Here is a 6,952-nt window from a genome sequence, read left to right as displayed (position 1 = left end):
TCACAAGCCTCTTGTTTACTTAACCACTTCAAGAAGCTGGATTCCATCCAGGTGCTTTGTTGGGCAGCAGGGAATGCGAAGCCGGAGAGGGGTGGGAACGGAAAGTGGGGTAACTCTTGACTAGCGATTTAGAAAGGAGGGGGTGGAGAAGATGCCCGCTAGCAACCAGCAAGTTTCCCTACGCTTCCAGCTCGACTGGAGGCCAGGCTCCTCCCAGGGGTTCCTCAGACCAGTTAGGAGCCCTCACTTTGTGTTAGAGCGCCCCCCCCCACCCCCGCAGGGCCCAAAGGGTGCGGTGGCCTGGCTGCGCTCCACACGGAGGAGAGGGCAGGCCCAGCGGTCTACACAGGAGACCCTGAAGCACCATGGAACCTTGTACAGGCGGATTTGACTGGGTGGGGCTGTCCTGCCCCCAAAGAAAACAAGAACCCACAGCAAACCTCACGCATTAATGTAGCCTGACAAGCTGAGAACCAAGACAGCTTGTAGACATGTTTTCCTTTTAGCTGAAATGGCACTCACATAAACCCCAGGAAACGAGATTAGAGTAAACAAAGATGCTATCTGAAACATTTGGGAGGGCCTTTGTCTGACAGCTGTTGATAAGAATCAAGACAAATGGCTAAATAAAGATAATGTTTTCTGCATTTGTTTCTCATGCTCTTTGTTTAAAAACATTTTTTTTAAGGCAAAGGGGAAAACAGGACGTTTCAGCTGCCAGAAGTGCATGAAACAAAGAGATGTATTTTAACTGCTCCTCAAAGCAGCTGAAATTCAGGGATTTACTGAGGCCCAGATGCAAATGTCTTTAAAACATTCATTCTTCTCGCCAGACCAGCTGTCCTACATTTTGGGTCTTCCTGAAGTAAGTCAGCACCTACCTCTCCTGAATGCTAATGAGCTTTGGGGGCACAGGAGGAAGGCCTCCAAACTCCTCGAGCAGAAAACATAGGTTAGAGGGGAGAAGCCCTGTGTGGGGAGCCCCATGTGTCTCTGAAGAAGGAGTAGGCTAACCCACTCAATGAAAAAACAAAACAAACCCGTTGCCGTCGAGTCGATTCTGACTCATAGTGACCCTACAGAGTCAATATCTTTGCTTATTACTTATTACATTTACTTGTTTCACAAGTACGAATACATTTCCAATTTGGGTGATACCAGAGAGGCTCAAAGTTTACACTTTAAACTTGAAAGGCAAAAAAAAAAAAAAAACCCTCTTTGTGGTAGAAAAATTTAGCCAACTAAACAAAAAAGGCCAGTTCTCATCTTTTTCTTGGAATGCTAAGGAGATTCATTTTGTCTTAGAAATTTTCAGTTCACAGTTTTCAAAATGTCGCAGATTATTTTCAGAGACTGGCATTAAGGACATGTAATGTGTTAAAATTTACACATTTAATGGTTCTTCAAGGAGCCCAGGTGGTGCAGTGGTTAAGTGCTCGGCTGCTAACTGAAAGGTTGGAGGTTCAAACCCACTAGCTGCTCCTCGGGAGAAAGATGTTGCAGCCTGCTTCCGTAAAGATTGTTGTTAGGTGGCGTTAAGTGGGTTCCAACTTACAGCGATCCTATGTACAACAGAACGGAACAGTTAGCCCAGTCCTGCACCATCCTCACAACCTTTCTTATGTCTGAGCTCATTGTTGCAGCCACTCTGTCAATCCATCTCTTTGAGGGTCTTCCTCTTTTTCACTGGCCCTCCACTTTATCAAGCATGATGTCCTTCTCCAGGGACTGATCCCTCCTGATAACGTGTCCAAACCATGTATAACCTTGGAACCCTGTGGGGCAGTTCTACACTATCCTACAGGGTAGCTATGAGTTGGAATCGACTCAACGGCACACAACAACAACAATGGTTCTTCAATCCTAGTATGGCATTTAAAAAACCAGATTAAGCATTTACTGCCTCTCCTAATTTATGTCTAGACAGCAAAACACACACACATAACAAAATAACTTTGAACAATGGAAAAATCTTCGATTTTTGTGTTTTTAATTACAGAATTGGTTTGTAAATGCCAAGAGTTCTAAATATATTTTGGAGTTAATTCAGTGATTAATTATTCCAGTACAACATTTGCTCCCCCGACAGAAAAGAGGCTCAGAAGGGATGAGGGTGTCGTTGGGCATGAATTTTAGTAAGTTTTATTTTCATTTTCATCTAGTTTAAAAGATTTTCTACTCTTGAGACTTCTTTGAGCCATGGGTTATTTACAAGTGTGTTGTGTTGAATAATTTTCAAATATTTGGGGGATTTTCCAGCTATCTTTCTGTTACTGATTTCAAATTTAACTCTACTGTGATCTGAGAATATACTTGGTGTGTTTTCCAGTCTTTTAAATTTGCTAAGCTGTGTTTTCCACCACATGAGAAATAGCTGCAAACATCCATTAATAATCAGAACGTGGAAAGTATGAAGTGTGAATCTAGGAAAATTGGAAGTCATCAAAAATGAAATGGAATGCGTAAACATCAATATCCTAGGCATTAGTGAGCTGAAATGGGCTGGTTGGCCATTTTGAATTGGACAATCACATGGTCTATTATGCTGGGAATGACAAACTGAAGAGCAATCGCATTGTGTTCATTGTCAGAAAGAACATTTCAAGATCTATCCTGAAGTACAACACGGTCAGTGATAGGATAATATCCATACGACTATTATTCAAATTTATGCACCAACCACTAACGCCAAAGATGAGGAAATGGAAGATTTTTACCAACTTCGGCAGTCTGAAATTGATCAAAACTGCAGTCAGGATGCATTGATAATTACTGATGAACGGAATGCAAAAGTTGGAAATAAAGAAGGATGTGTAGTGGGAAAACATGGCCTTGGTGATAGAAATGACTCTGGATATCGCATCATAGAATTCTGCAAGACCAACAACTTCTTCACCACAAATACCTTTTTTTCAACAACATAAATGACAACTATACACGTGGACCTCACTGAATGAAAAACACAGGAAACAAATGACAACATCTGTGGAAAAAGACGATGGAAAAGCTCAATATCATCAGTCAGAACAAGGCCAGAGGCCAACTGTGGAATAGATCATCAACTGCTTATATGCAAGTTCAAATTGAAGCTGAAGAAAATTAAAACAAGTCTTCGAGAGTCAAACTACTATCTTGAGTATATACCACCTGAATTTGGAGAACATCTCAAGAATAGATTTGACTCATTGAACACTAATGACTGAAGACCAGAAGAGTTGTTAAAAATACAGAAAAGAGGGGGCAGTAGAGACAGAAGCGCCATGCCGTCCCTCCACAGCAAAGACCTGAAAAACTAAGTAAAACAGAGACAAACGTCAATCCTGGAACCCTAAACATCAAATAAAGAGATAAAGAACTCAACCAAGCACTATATGGAATAAGAAACTGACAGAGAACAGAGAGTGAGGAGAGGTATGAGTGGAGATCCCCCATTAGCTAACGCAGCACAAAGTCACCATCTCGGACTCTTGCTGGAGACTGGCAGACAGGGAGTACGGGAAATCAGCTTCACAGAGCTCCCAGCAGGAGACAGAGCACCTGGTAATCAGTAATACATGCTTTCCCACCCCCCACCCTTCTTCCCCTTGCTTGGCCTCCGCCACTTCCCAACAGGTTGAAGTCACTCGGCCAGGAGGCGCCGGCTCTGCATCATTTGGATTTGCCCTGCCCACACTGGATGGCTCCTTCAGTGCCATTTCTTTATTGCCGATGTTGCTTTTTTCTGCTTCTTTTGGTTTCTTCCCTGCCTGTCGCCTCCTCCCCCTCCTTTCTCTCAGATACCTCGCTCTGTGTACCATCTTTGCTTCTTCTTGACAGGCTGTGAAGTGCCACTTGGCTGGGGAACCACTCCCACGGTTCTCGCCGCCATGCTGGTGGGATCCCTGGGGACCTTTTTATCTTTTTCTTTTTTCCTTTTTGTTTTTCTTCATTTCTCGGTTTCTCATCTCTCTCTACTTACCTTATTTTCCTGTCTCCTGAATACTTAGAGCTGTGTGCCATCTTCGCCCCTTCTAGCCGGGCTGTACTGCTCGGCTTGAAAGCCACTTCCCCAGTCTGCACAGCCGCACTGGTGGGATCCCTGGGGGTATTTATTTTTTCTTTTTCTTTTTTCCTTTTCATTTTTCTTCATTTGTCAGTTTCTCATCTCTTTCTACTTACTTTCTTTTCCTGTCTCCTGAATACCTGGAGCTGAGTGCCATCTCCGCCCATTCTAGCCAAGCTGTACTGCGCAGTTTGGGAGCCACTTTCCTCGTCTGCGCAGCCTCACCAGTGGGATCCCTGGGAGACTTTCTTTTCTTATTTTTTCATTTTTCTTTTTTCCTATTTGTTTTTTTTTTCATTTTTCAGTTTCTCATCTCTCCCTACTTTCCTGTCTCCTAAATACCTGGCACTGTGTGCCTTCTCCACCCATTTAGATGGGCTGTGCCCCGAGGCCTGGGAACCACTTCCCTGGTCACCGGTGGGATCCCTGGGGGCATTTCTTATTTTTTTTAATTTTTATTTATTTTTCTCTCTTTTTCCTTTTTTTTTTTTTCCCCTTCATTTCTCAGTTTCTGGTCTCTCCACTCCATTGGCAGGCTCCCTCAGTACTTTCTTTTCTTATTTAGGCTCCTGTTTCTCTCTCCTCTCTCTCTTCTTTCCCATACCCAACTTAGATCCACATATCACAATCTCCCCTCTCCTGACTGCTATCTGCACCATGCACTGAAAATCACACCCCCGAACAGCACAGGTACAGCCTACTGGAACCTGCCCTGCACTGATCCCTGACCCACCCTGTTGGCCCCAGTATGTGCCAGCCCCTCCCTTTCAGCTGGACCTGCCCTGTAGCACAATAGCTGAGTGACAGGCCCTGCCCACTGGACAAGGGAGGTGAAAAGTATCAAGCCCACAGATGAGCAAACAACAAAGAACACACTGCCCGCCTGCTCAGACATAACCAAATAAAACAAAAGAGCAAGAAGAAATAAACAAACCTACAATCAATACATGAAAATAATAACTACCGAATGTCATAAAGACAGCAGACAATATCAAACAAACAAACAAATGAAAAAAGGACAGGATGGTTCCAGTAGGTGTCCAAAATAAAACACCAGATGACTTTCCAGTAGAAAAAAAGGAACTGGAACTACGTGATAGAGAATTTAAATCTCTGATATTCAGAGCTATCCAAGAGTTGAAGCAAAAGCAGATAAAAATGAGGAAAGAAACAATAGATAAATTCTTGGAAAATATAGACAAAACAATGAAAGAATTCAGGAAAATAATACAGGATCAAAATATATTCACAACGAGAAATCATACAAAAACAACAATTAGAAATCCAAAAGATAAACAACAAGATTTCAGAAACGGACAGTATCATAGACGGTCTGAGGAGCAGGTATAAACAATGGAAGACAGGATCAGTGAAATTGAAGACAAATACTTGGATACCAGCTTGTCTGAGGAAAAATGAGAAAAAAGAATGAGGAAAAATGAAACTCTGAGAACGATGTGTGATACAATCAAAAGCAAAAATTTGCATGCGATCGGAGTTCCTGAACAGGGGGAGAAAACAGAAAAGACAGAAAGGATCATTGAAGAATTGCTGACAGAAAACTTCCCTAACATCATAAAAGATGAAAAGCTAACCATCCAAGAAGCTCAACAAACCCCATATAGTACAGACCGCAAAAGAAAATCACTAAGGCATATCATAATCATGCTAAAACCAAAGACAAAGAATCCTGTGAGCAGCTCGAGAAAAATGAAAAGTCACATACAGAGGAGAAGCAATAAGACTAAGCTCTGATTACTCGGCAGAAACCATGCAGGCAAGAAGGCAATGGGATGACATATATAAAACCTTGAAAGAAAAAAACTGCCAACCAAAAATAATATATCCTGCAAAACTCTCGTTCAAACATGATGGTGAAATTAGGACATTTCCAGATAAACAGAAATTAAGGGAATATGTAAAAACCAAACCAAACTTGCAAGAATCATTAAAGGGAGACCTGCGGTTTGAGAACAACCAACATCAGACCACAGCCTTAATCTAGGATGCAAGATTGCACCAGCCAGATACCAACCTAGGAAATGAACTCTCAAGGACTATTCAAAACCAAAAGATTTACAATAGGAAACCAGAGAGATTAATCTGTAAATGACAAGAACATCAAAACAATAAAAGAAGGAATAAATGGTGTAGGTATAGAACTTTCTAATGGAGAGGAAGGCAAGATGATACCAAGTAATAATAGACTGGTTCAAACCTAGGAAGATAAGGGTAAATTTCAAGGTAACCACAAAGAAAGTTAACAAGCCTACTCATCAAAATAAAGAAGAAAAACATAAAGTGTCAGTAAAAAAAAAATCTACAAAAATAAAATAAATGAAAAAAGAAACAAAAGGAATCCAGCACAGGAGAATAAGAGGAACAAACAAAACATGAGCACCACAAAAAAAGGCATTACAAAATGACAGCAATAAACTCACACCTATCAATAATTACACTGAATGTAAATGGCCTAAATGCACCCATAAAGAGACAGAGAGTGACAGAATGGATCAAAAAACAGGATCATTAATATGCTGTCTGCATGAGACACACCTTAGAAACAAAGATGTAAATTCATTAAAAATCAAACGATGATGAACAAAATTCTAATTCACAAAAAAAAAGACCAGATTTACTGGCCTAAAGGAGACTGGAGAAACCCCGAGAGCATGGCCCCCAGACACCCTTTTAGCTCCATGGTGAAGTCACTTCCGAGGTTCACCATTCAGCCAGGGAGTGGACGGCCCCATAAAACCAAATGGGACTAATGAGGCACAGGAGTCCAGGGACAAGGACTAAAAGGCAGAAGGGGACATGAAAGCTAGTGATAGGGAACCCAAGGTTGAGTAAGGATAGTGTTGATGTGTTGTGAGGTTGTTAACCATTGTCATAGGGCAACATTTGTAC

Source organism: Trichechus manatus, unplaced genomic scaffold (assembly GCF_000243295.1).
Source record: "Trichechus manatus latirostris isolate Lorelei unplaced genomic scaffold, TriManLat1.0 scaffold00165, whole genome shotgun sequence".
Taxonomy (NCBI): domain Eukaryota; kingdom Metazoa; phylum Chordata; class Mammalia; order Sirenia; family Trichechidae; genus Trichechus; species Trichechus manatus.
The sequence above is the reverse complement of the archived record's forward strand: the minus strand, read 5'-3'. Positions refer to the sequence as shown.